The sequence below is a fragment of the Miscanthus floridulus genome, chromosome 6, assembly GCF_019320115.1.
Source record: "Miscanthus floridulus cultivar M001 chromosome 6, ASM1932011v1, whole genome shotgun sequence".
In the NCBI taxonomy this organism is placed as follows: domain Eukaryota; kingdom Viridiplantae; phylum Streptophyta; class Magnoliopsida; order Poales; family Poaceae; genus Miscanthus; species Miscanthus floridulus.
This window is the reverse complement of record NC_089585.1, coordinates 3,790,541-3,803,628: the sequence shown is the minus strand read 5'-3', so window position 1 is coordinate 3,803,628 and position 13,088 is coordinate 3,790,541.

Genomic DNA, 13,088 nt, shown 5'->3' with positions numbered 1-13,088 from the left:
ATATAAACACTAATGACATGAATACATCTACCTCGGGCAAGTTATTTCACTGGTTGCTTCGTTTTCATGGTAGATCATGCCTTTTAAGTTTTCTTGTATACTCATGGTCTGGATTATAACAACATAGGAGTATACATCATTCTGAAGTCTGAACTAGTACAGTGTTCCTTGAGCTCTTCTTTCCCTACAATGTCACCCATTCATTGAATGAATTCGTTTCAGTGCTTTAGAGGACCAATGCATTGTCTTGTTGAAACTGCTTTAGTTGGTAGCTAGTGCCTAGTTTTTTTTGTCAGGTAGTCAGGTTACTTGTTTTCCTACATTTACTTGTCTCTGTCATTACTGGAATCGATCACCCTGTTCGCTGATGTTGAAATTTAGCTTATGCTGATATTTATGTTGAAATATTATGAGAGAAAAATATTGTTTCATAACTGAAAAATAATTCTGAATAAGCTCAAGCGAACAGTGCCAATATCTTCTGGATTTAAATATTTTTGCTTATTAGTAAATCAAAACCCGGTCTCCTTGTAACTCAACCTAGTTCCATATGTTGTTCCAGTGGTCTGCTCCCATATATACGCTCTTGTAACCGGCTAGATTCTCGAAATTGACTGGCACTTGTTGCTTCACTAAAATACTTAATTTACAGGAGTCATCTCACTGCTTCCCTTGAGCAAAGCTTCAAGTAAATTATCTTGTTAAGAAAAAGAGCCTCTGGTTGTTGCAATTAGCCAATCACCTGTATTTAATTAAGGCAATGCTTGAAATGTTTGGTCTAGTTGCTAGGTTTATTCTTGTCATATGTCTAATGATAGGCCCAAGGGATAGGCCAATGGTACCCTGCTGGGCCCAAAGCGGACCCGGCGTGAACTGTAGCGTGCCCGCCGCCGTCGCGAGGAGTCGGTTTAGATTATATAGGATCAAGAGAAGTCCAAATCTATAAGGACCTTTACTTAAGATGCAAGTCTACTCGAGACTATAAATACGGAGGCATTGTAATCATCTGGAATCAAGAAAGAACAGCCTAAGGGCTTCTTTCTCTCCATGCGTCATCTCCTTCTCTTCTCTCCCTAAACCCTAGCCGCCACCTCTCCTCCACCATAGCCACCATAGCCACCACCGCCCCTAACCCTAGCCGTCGCACCCCTAGGCCCCCCCTCCCAACAGGGCTCTTACAATTCCTTGCCAGAACGCACCCTAATCAACAAGGTTAGGTTAAGTGGTTAATGTGTGATGTCATGTTATCCTCAGCAGGCACTGAATCTATGTTGAAAGCTAGGTGTGCCTGTGCAGGTTAGTACCTAAGTTTTTTTTTGAGGGGTAGTACATAATGATTTTGATACCACTTAAACTTGACAACTTAGGTACAAAAAAGTTGATGAAGACCTAGTTGGTCTATCTTGGAAAGAAGAATCTGATATGAAACTGGACCTGGTGTTTATTTTTTTTCTATGTTCTTTTTTTCTTTCACTGGTGTATGTTGGTCCCAAGATCTCTGGCACGGGTGAGCCGATCGCTTACCGTCGTTGCCGATCACACACACTACGGCTGGAGGTAGAAGAAGGGAGGGAGAACAGAGCGCACACACACACACACAGCACAAGCACCTGCGTTGGCCGGAGCTCTACAGAGGAGATGGCAAAACTGAACTCGCTCAACTTTATTGAGTTACAGTGGAAAGCTATATATACAACTCTACCCATCTAATCCTAGTACACAGACATGCCAGGCTGCCATGCTGCTACAGTGACTAGATGTGATAGCAGGACTGACTTTGACCCCTGCCCCTGCTGCGGCTACAGTGCGGCGGGGGGAGCCTTTCGGCGTCTGCCCTTACCGTGGCTACAGTGCAGCAGTAGGGGGAGCCCTTTCGGTGCCTGCCCCTGCCGCACGTACAAGCGAGGGAGCAGCAAATTACTTTACAATTCTTCCCTTAATCCTACTGCTAACCCTAAAACCTCCACTATGTCGATCATGTTCTTCAGCTCCGTGAACCGAAGACGGCCGAGCGGCTTGGTGAGGACGTCCGCGAGTTGCCGACCAATTTCGACGAACTCGATGACGATCTGCCCTCCATCGATACAGTCCCTGAGGAAGTGGAACTTAACGTCGATATGCTTGCTCTGGTCGTGGAGAACCGGATTCTTCGCGAGGGTGATGGCGGGCTAGTTGTCCACTATCAGTGCTGGTGGGTGAGCTTCCACTCCGGTCAGCTCGCCCAGCAGCCAACGTAGCCACACAGCTAGGCACGCAGCTGTGGCCGCCGCCATGTACTCTGCCTCGCACGTTGACAGCGCCACCACCTTCTATTTCAACGACAGCCATGAGATTGGAGCCGACCCGAGGAAGACGAGCACGCCAGAGGTGCTCCGTCGTCCGTCGATGTCCCCCGCCATGTCTGCATTGCTGAACACAGTGAGCTACAGCTCACTTCCAATGGTCTTGGTGAAAGTGCATCTAGCCCTTTAGTGGGTTTTGGATGATTGAATGACAATGTGATTAAAGAACTAACATGCTTGCTAAGTGTTAGACAGGAAATTGATTTTCTCACAGATACTTGATGAAATTGTATAAAGCCAAAATGATGTATTGTTGTATAAATAATCTAGTTCAAGCACAAGACAACAATGCAAATGGAATTCATGCAAAGGCTTATTTATTGTGGGATTTCAATGATCTATGTGAAAGCAAGCACGATAAGAGTTAATTAATGAGACATGAGGGATTGCATATGGAATGGTCTCATATTTGAAGCTTGCTAAATTAAAATGAAAAAGATGACAATACATGAATGGATGATTCAACACAAGATGTGACCTGATGGCTTGAGATGGTGAAGATAGCAAGGAAAGGCTTCGAGGTACTAAGCAAGGGTGAAGGGCAAGCGACGGCTTGGCGGCCGAAGAACCTAGCTAGGGTGAAGAAGGAAGTACTTGCATTTAGTTGAGGTACTAATCAAGCTATGATGGCCATGTTTTTGTGGAGGATCAAATCACTATTGGAGTGTTTGATGGAAGTGACTTGATGCATTTGGAGTTATTCATATTTGATGAATGGAATCAAGTCACGTGCTCAAGATGGCTATGCTCAAGTGAAAAGATCAATATTGACATGTTGGCACCCTCACTTGATGAAGATTGAAAGACACGGCATCAATTTAAAGAAGATCAACTCAAAAGGTTTAATTTTGTTTTTCTTTTGATCTTGAGTTAATAGGTATGCCGTACTATTAAGAGGGATGCAAGTTTAGGTGGTCTGAGGAAGATAGAGTGCTCAAGCATAATAATTAAATCAAAAGAGAGACACTCTAGCACTTCACGAGCACAAAGAATAATTTTCTGTGACTGTCGGTGTCGGAAGTCCCGACGTAAGCCGGAACTCCCGACAGTCGGAAGTCATGACTCTTGCCGGAAGTGCTGACTCCCAGTCACTGCCTGTGCGATGACTGTGGACGTCGGAAGTCCTGACGTGAGTCGGAACTCCCGACAGTCGGAAGTCCCGACCCAAGCCGGGAGTCCCGGCATCGATGGTTCTATTGACCTGCTGACTGTGCACGTCGGAAGTCCCGACGTTCGTCGGAAGTTCCGACCGTCGGAAGTCCCGACGTTCGTCGGAAGTCCCGACGTTGGCTGTCTCGAGTGGACTTTGACCTCGCATGAACAGTGTTTTCTTCATACGTCGGAAGTCCCGAGATCTGCGTCGGAACTCCCGACGTAGATCTGAACGGTTAGATTTTGCCTTGGAGTATATATACCCGTCTCCTCCATTCTAACCGTTGCCCACTCATTTCATTGCAACAAACACTCGGCCAAAACAGCCCCCAAGCATTCTAGGCTCGCCACTCTTCTCTCCTTTGCCTCCAACTTCAATTCCTAAAGGGTTTGAGTGATTGGAGAGTGGATTGAGTGAGAAAAACACTTTGAGCAAGCTTGAGCACTTGATTTCTTTGTCAAGCCGGTTTGATTTGCATTTGTTACTCTTGGGGATTTTCCCCTAGCCGGCGAGGCGTCGCCCAAGAGCTTCCATCTTGTGAAAGAGCCTTAGGAAGTTTGTATTACCCTTGTTTTCTAGTGAAGAAACTCAAGTGACCTTTGTGGTATCCTTGAGTGAGGCAAGGAGGTGGAAGAGACTCCGACCTAAGTGGTCACCTCAACAACGAGGACGTAGGAGCTCCTTTGTGGGGCTGCCGAACCTCGGGATAAATTCTTGTCTCCCACGTGCTTGTTGTTGTTGTGATTTGCTCGAAATTACTTGTATTTGGTTGTCTCCCTCTCTCTAGCTATTTCTTAGGGTTTGGGACTCGATCTACGGAGTGGTGGCTTATCAACGTCAAGAGAGTGACCCAACACCTTACCTTACCACTAGGAAGTGGGTTTGTAAGTCATCGGCATCACAAAGTTCATTTTAGCACTTGTAATTCATTTCCTGTAGGGGTCGGAAGTGCTGACAGTTTGCGTTGGAAGTTCTGACCTAAACTGTCGGGACTTCTGACACGTCAGAAGTTCTGACCCAAACGTCGGGACTTCTGACACGTCGGAAGTTCTGACCCAAACTGTCGGGACTTCCGACATTAACTGACTAGTGCATTTTGATTCAACTCTTTGGTTGCCGTTGTTTGGCTCCCTAGGTTTATCTAGTATCTTTTATATACTTTGTGGCTAACTTGTGAGGGGTTGTATTACTTTGATTTGGAGTTTCCATTGTGGAAACTCCTATTACTAATCGTTTCCGCTTTTAAAGGTGTTGATTTTTCAGAAACGCCTATTCATCCCCCTCTAGGCGACATCCTAGATCCTTTCAATTGGTATCAGAGCAAGGTTCTCACTTAAAGCTTTACCGCCGTGAGAAAAGGATGTCGACACCTATCGAGTTGGAGCCGATGCTTCTCCAAAATGATGGTTCAAACTTTCTACCTTGGTCAATTCATGTACTCAATGCTTTTAGAAAGATTAGTCCTCTTGTTGAGCATATTGTGTTTGCAAGCATACCTCTTCCTATAGTTGATTGGAGCAACTATAAGAATTTATCAAAAGAGGAAGAGATATGCGTGCAACTAAATGCTCAAGCTATTAATATCATTTTGAGTACATTGAGTGCAGAGGTTCAAGATGAGGCAATATTCAATGGACAACCACCTCCGGAGAGTGCTCATCTCATTTGGACCAAACTCATTGAGTTATATGGAAAATCCAAATGCGATGATGCACTTGAGGTCGAGTCAATGGAAAATATGTCCATTATGTCTTCATGCAGCGAAGAAGCCTCACAAGATCTCAAGAGCGCCGAGCCGGAGCAAGAGGTGCAAGCCGAGGTGACTACGCTGTCTGCAAGCGCATGCCGGATGTGTCCGGTATCCCTACCAGACGCGTTCGGTATGGCTGAGGCAGCCGGACAGCAGGCAGTCTATGATGATGAGGCTCAAGCCCGGTGGCGGCCAAGTGATGAGTCAACCTCAGTATCTCATGATACTCATCACTTATGTCTCATGGCCAGGAAAAGCAAGAAGAAGGCTAGCAAGAAAGATCAAGCCAAGGAGATAGCACGAGTAGATGATCAAGAAGAGAGTGATATTGAAATTGAAGATAGCTACACTCTTGATCATCTAAGCAACAAAGACAAGCTCATTCTCATGAAGCTAGTTGAGAAGAATGATGAGCTAGAGGAAGAGAATGAGAAACAAGAGCAATCACTTCAAAATAAAGAAAAGTTTCTCATCTCCAAATTGCAAGAGCTAAAGGCCATAAATGAGAGGTATGAAAAATTATCAATTGAGCATGCTTTAGTTACTAACTCCTCTTCTAGTGTTTCACAACTAGAGAAGAAAAACTTTGAGCTCAAGGCAAAATTAGATGAACTCTCAAGCAAATATAATGTGCTACAAGCAAACTATGTTCATCTCAAGTGCTCTCATGAAGAATTAGTAGAATCAAGCATCATGCTTGAGGTGGCTCATGAGGTTGTGATTACAACGGTAAAATCATCTCAACCTCCTACTCACACACTCACTTGTACACAATCTCAATTGAATATTTCTTGTGCTAATGAGTGTGCTTCTCAAGCAAGCCAATCTTCGATTGAGCAAAAATTTATAGAAAACATAGAGCTCAAAGAAGAGGTGAAAAGATTAAAGAAAGATGTGATTTGATTGAAGGGTAAGGAGAAAGCATAACCTTTTCAAGATAACCGTGATAACATGGTGAAGAAGCTTGAGAAGGGTTCAAACCTTGCTTCCTTCAAAACCCAACAAAGGAATCACATTTCAAGCAAGGCCAACACAACCAAGAGCAAAAAACATGGAAAAAGTATGTGCTATGGTTGTGGATTGTATGGACATGAGTGGGCTACGTGTCCACATAAGAATTGGGCCGACAAGGTTGAAGCCGCCACTCAAAAGGCTTCAATCAAGGAGGCCAAGCAAGTGAAGAGTGATGGACAAAGCGCTTGTCTCATGAGCAAGAAATTGGGGCATCCTACTAAGAAATGCCCAATATATCAAGAGTCAAGAAAGGTAGCCCAAGTTGCAACAAGAAGATGCTATGGATGCAATGAGATGGGCCACAAGGTTGATAGATGTCCATACAAGCAAAACAAGCATAAAGCAAACAAAGGTCGCATATGCTATGCTTGTAAAAGAAAGGGGCATCTAAGCTATGATTGCCCAAATGGTAACATCCCTAAGCCGAACACATTTGTTTATAATAATATGCTTAGGAAGACCACAAAAGGAGTTAGCACTAGCAAGGTGATGTGTTCACCACAAACTAGTACTAAGGCCATTTGGGTGCCTAAGCACTTGTTGACTAACCCAAAAGGACCCAACAAGAGTTGGGTACCAAAATGTGCTTAGGTTGATAATGTAGGTACTTGGTGGTGAGATGAAAGCTTCGGGGTGGTTGAGCAAGTAAATTGAAAATATTCACTCAATCTATCAATCAATTCTTATCATAATCTCATATATGGTTGACCCGAAGATAAATCAATGACCATATCGTTTACTTCATCTCTACCATTGGTAACAAGTATCTAAAGACCTTATAGGATAGCCACTTTGTGTTTAGTGCTCAATGGCTCACAAATAAGCATATTTGTGAAATATTTGGAAGTGACTAATTAGTTTTATTTAATCATTATCATATTTGCCATGTGATGCTTTTAATAGCTCTCTAGTAGAGCAATGCATTTGTTCAGATGCAGGCATACAAGAAGTACTAGAGCTAAAACGAAGAATCACAAGCAGCGCTTCAATTGTTTCTGTCCTATGCCAACCAGACATGTCCGGTATGGCCAGGGCAGAAAGGAAAAGTGTTTATGTTCTTCACATGCCGGACGTGTTCGGTATGTCTACCAGACGTGTCTGGTATGGCAGGAACCAGAGCACTAATTGGGATGTAATTGAGGTTTGATCCATACGATTTCATATATCCTTAATTTGCTCAGAAGCTTGTGATCTATCAAACCTAAGTGGGTTGTGAGTATGTCTCAATGAAATTTAAATATGGCAAATTACTTTGTGTTGGTCAAAATAGAAAATTGACTCCCAAATTCTTAAAAGAATAAAGTGTTTGTTGAAAGTCATTCAAATTACTTGTGGTACTTATTTAGGGGGAGCTTAGTTTCTATTTTGCACCATTGTGGACTAACAAATCTATCTAGTATTATTTGTAGTCCTTTGGATGAAAATTGATTTCATATATGGTATGATTATTTGACAAGTGAGGTCAACATGATGTTGTCATGCCATGTATTATCTCAGTGGTGATATTGTGGGCTCAAGGCAAAGGTATGTATTTACATACATGCATTGTAAGTGCATCTAAGGCCCTTTATATGTTAGTGTGTGCATTTGTGTGATATAGGATAGATGTTTTTTCAAAATCCCTAACTAGCATGTGTAGGTGGTGTGGTTTTTTGAAAATCATGTGGTTTTGGGTCTTTGTGACCTAGTCATGTCATATTGTGATTATTGCTACCCTTGGTTGATTATTTGCCTAATCACATGTGACATGGTTCTCTCAAGTCCATAAAAATCCCTATGTCCATCTAAATTCTCTCTCAAGTTTTTGAAAATCATAAATTTGCCAAATATTCGTAAAAGAGAAAATCAATTCTTGGCTAATTCATGTCCCCTAAGTGAGAATCCTAAGCCTATTTCAATTGATGCAAATATTATGCCTAGGAAGGTTTGTTATTGTACCTTATTGGTTAGTATTGCAAAAATTCCGCTATTCATACTAAGGCTATGCCTAAGTATGTTGCATCTAACATGAGAGGACCCAAACTAGTTTGGGGTACCATCGAAAAGTGGATGATCGTTTGTAGGTACCATGGCATTGGAGACTTGATTCAATGAAATTATTATTGTTCATCTTATGTTGAGTCAAGTATTAAAACCTAGTGCAATTCTATCCTAATACCAAGTCAAAATTGATTGAAGTCCATATGCTATCAACATACAAGTGTCATATTCAAGTTGTGGGAATTTATTGATGTATTTGAAGGCCTGCAAATAAGTGGAGTTGCAGCATGCAAAGATGATCATAAGCTATCAAGGTATATCTCTTGTTGATCAAAGTTTATTTGGGTGCATATGAGTTAATTGAATTGGATATATATATATATGCATATGTTGCTTGCTATGAGATGTTTGAATGGATTAAATGCTTAAGTAATCAAGTTTGAAGTTGGTTTGATTGGATATGTTCATAAGATTTCTTCTAGTAAGTGGTTTGAATGGACATATATCTTGTGAGAGTATTCAAACAAGTTGATTTCAAGTTTGGTTCAATTTGGAGAAAAATAGCTCAATTATTGAAATCTGTCCAATATTAAAAATCTGAGCTAGCAGTGATCATTGACATGTTTGAGCAACCAAATCTATTTGTATTGGCTTGAAACTTGGTCTGCATGCTCTACACTTATGGTATTAGTTGCTGTGCAAATTTCATGAGATTTGGATAAGTGATACTTTGGATTTGGAGTAGATCTTGTTAGCTATAGTGCAGCAGTTTTCAGCATGTAGCAGTGTGGAAAGATATGAAATCTGGTAGAAATATAGAAGTCAAAAGAAGCTAAAATTTTTACAGCTACTAGAAGACTTAGTGTGTCACATCTTCACCAAATTTTGTGGTTTTTGGATATGTACTTTGGGAGATATGATTTATTCTTTGAAGAGTACAGAATTTGCCAGGAAAGTGACAATTATGGGATTGGTCAAAAGTCACTTAGATTCAAAGGTCCTCAAACTAGAATCATATCTATAAGTGATTGAGGTACCTATGTTTTGGTTTTGGTTTGAGATAGAAGCATGACAAATGATGAGTACAAGACAATTTGTTTGAAGAGTGTATCTGGTACACATTTGGTACTCAAGCTAGAGATAAGACCAAGATGAAGATGAAGATGGAGTTTAAGTTCTAGTGATAATTGGAGATCTTTTGATAGAAAGAAAAGGACTTAAACAAGTAGAAAGAAAAGGACTTAAAGAAGGATTCAAAGTTATTCATCAAATTAAGTCCAACAATATGGATCAATCAAACAAAATCTTTCAAGTGGATCAAGTGATTTTCTTTTAAGTTATTTCAAGTGAGTATCAATGATGGTTCTTTGGAGAGAGGTCACTTTATCCTAGGCTTGGATGGCTAAAATCAAAGTGGTAATCTAAAGGGACATTTGAGGTACTTGGTTGAAGAAAATCAAGAGATTGGTCTAGAAAGCAAGCAACACCCAAAAGAGAACAAGTCATGAAATTTTAAGTGGTATTACAAGTGGTGCATCTTTTTTAGTTCTCTCAAGCAAGCAATGATCAAAGAAGAAGCAAGCCAACCACAACAAGAAGAGTGCACTTGATCATTAGTGATTCTCAATTCATATGGGTGAAGAATAGGAATTCAAAGAATTGGTATCTATTGGTTTTCACCAAGCTTATAATTGGACTTCATGGTGCTATTGGAGAAATGAATTGAAATCTATATGACTATCTTCCTCTCCAATATAGCAAAGGTATCATTGTATTATGCATGATCATTTTTCATCCCTTACTAGTATGCGGTTAGTGCATATAGTACATGCTTATAGGATCATGCATTACAAATGAAAATTTTTAGACTCATAGAATACCACTATTGCTTGAATGATTATATAATCTAGTGGTTAGTGTATGAGTTGGTTCATGAGCTAGTAAACCCATGTACTTGATCTATTTTGAATTGCAAACAAGTGACAAGTACAACCTCTTTAAGATGACAAAGGGGGAGAGTTTAATATAAAGGGAGAGATTAGTACAAAGTTTGAACCTTAAGCACCCTTTGTGCTTTGTGTGACAGCTTGTAGCCCCTTTGTCCTTAGTATGTCATTGTTAGACCTTTGTGGTGATAGATGACAAAGGGGGAGAGAGACTGATTAAAGCTTCAGGATAGTCTCATTTGCTTATCTTTATACCTGAAGATATGTACTATAGGCTGTCGTTTCTTGTTTTTGAGCTTCATTGATGTATCTTAGATTTGAGATAGATTGTATCATGTGAGAGATGAGACTTACTTATGCTTTATCTATGTATCTCTTGAGACATGATCTTTATTTATATTTTAGTGGCTTGTGGACTTGAGAAAATGCGTAATGAGTGCTATGTGTGAATTACATGTGTTATATTTATTTTCATAAGGACTATGCATGCTAGAATGAAAATATTTGATGTGATGCCTTTATATTTATTCTTTTGTGATATATCTTGTCATATGCATCATGGTTTCACTTTGTCACACACACATGCACCCCACGGATGCAATGATTTAGGGGGAGTCTCCTATATGTTTTAGTATGTGCAATTGACATTTGAGGTCATTTTGTGAATTCTAATCATAAGCACATATTAAGGGAGAGCCTCTCATAAATCATTGAACCCAAAAGTTTAAATGTTTATATCATTTTGTAAGCTTTAATCAAGTTGTCATCAATCACCAAAAAGGGGGAGATTGAAAGTGCATCTAGCCCTTTAGTGGGTTTTGGATGATTGAATGACAATGTGATTAAAGAACTAACATGCTTGCTAAGTGTTAGACAGGAAATTGATTTTCTCACAGATACTTGATGAAATTGTATAAAGCCAAAATGATGTATTGTTGTATAAATAATCTAGTTCAAGCACAAGACAACAATGCAAATGGAATTCATGCAAAGGCTTATTTATTGTGGGATTTCAATGATCTATGTGAAAGCAAGCACGATAAGAGTTAATTAATGAGACATGAGGGATTGCATATGGAATGGTCTCATATTTGAAGCTTGCTAAATTAAAATGAAAAAGATGACAATACATGAATGGATGATTCAACACAAGATGTGACCTGATGGCTTGAGATGGTGAAGATAGCAAGGAAAGGCTTCGAGGTACTAAGCAAGGGTGAAGGGCAAGCGACGGCTTGGCGGCCGAAGAACCTAGCTAGGGTGAAGAAGGAAGTACTTGCATTTAGTTGAGGTACTAATCAAGCTATGATGACCATGTTTTTGTGGAGGATCAAATCACTATTGGAGTGTTTGATGGAAGTGACTTGATGCATTTGGAGTTATTCATATTTGATGAATGGAATCAAGTCACGTGCTCAAGATGGCTATGCTCAAGTGAAAAGATCAATATTGACATGTTGGCACCCTCACTTGATGAAGATTGAAAGACACGGCATCAATTTAAAGAAGATCAACTCAAAAGGTTTAATTTTGTTTTTCTTTTGATCTTGAGTTAATAGGTATGCCGTACTATTAAGAGGGATGCAAGTTTAGGTGGTCTGAGGAAGATAGAGTGCTCAAGCATAATAATTAAATCAAAAGAGAGACACTCTAGCACTTCACGAGCACAAAGAATAATTTTCTGTGACTGTCGGTGTCGGAAGTCCCGACGTAAGCCGGAACTCCCGACAGTCGGAAGTCATGACTCTTGCCGGAAGTGCTGACTCCCAGTCACTGCCTGTGCGATGACTGTGGACGTCGGAAGTCCCGACGTGAGTCGGAACTCCCGACAGTCGGAAGTCCCGACCCAAGCCGGGAGTCCCGGCATCGATGGTTCTATTGACCTGCTGACTGTGCACATCGGAAGTCCCGACGTTCGTCGGAAGTTCCGACCGTCGGAAGTCCCGACGTTCGTTGGAAGTCCCGACGTTGGCTGTCTCGAGTGGACTTTGACCTCGCATGAACAGTGTTTTCTTCATACGTCGGAAGTCCCGAGATCTGCGTCGGAACTCCCGACGTAGATCTGAACGGTTAGATTTTGCCTTGGAGTATATATACCCGTCTCCTCCATTCTAACCGTTGCCCACTCATTTCATTGCAACAAACACTCGGCCAAAACAACCCCAAGCATTCTAGGCTCGCCACTCTTCTCTCCTTTGCCTCCAACTTCAATTCCTAAAGGGTTTGAGTGATTGGAGAGTGGATTGAGTGAGAAAAACACTTTGAGCAAGCTTGAGCACTTGATTTTTTTGTCAAGCCGGTTTGATTTGCATTTGTTACTCTTGGGGATTTTCCCCTAGCCGGCGAGGCGTCGCCCAAGAGCTTCCATCTTGTGGAAGAGCCTTGGGAAGTTTGTATTACCCTTGTTTTCTAGTGAAGAAACTCAAGTGACCTTTGTGGTATCCTTGAGTGAGGCAAGGAGGTGGAAGAGACTCCGACCTAAGTGGTCACCTCAACAATGAGGACGTAGGAGCTCCTTTGTGGGGCTGCCGAACCTCGGGATAAATTCTTGTCTCCCGCGTGCTTGTTGTTGTTGTGATTTGCTCGAAATTACTTGTATTTGGTTGTCTCCCTCTCTCTAGCTATTTCTTAGGGTTTGGGACTCGATCTATGGAGTGGTGGCTTATCAACGTCAAGAGAGTGACCCAACACCTTACCTTACCACTAGGAAGTGGGTTTGTAAGTCATCGGCATCACAAAGTTCATTTTAGCACTTGTAGTTCATTTCCCGTAGGGGTCGGAAGTGCTGACAGTTTGCGTTGGAAGTTCTAACCTAAACTGTCGGGACTTCTGACACGTCGGAAGTTCTGACCCAAACGTCGGGACTTCTGACACGTCGGAAGTTCTGACCCAAACTGTCGGGA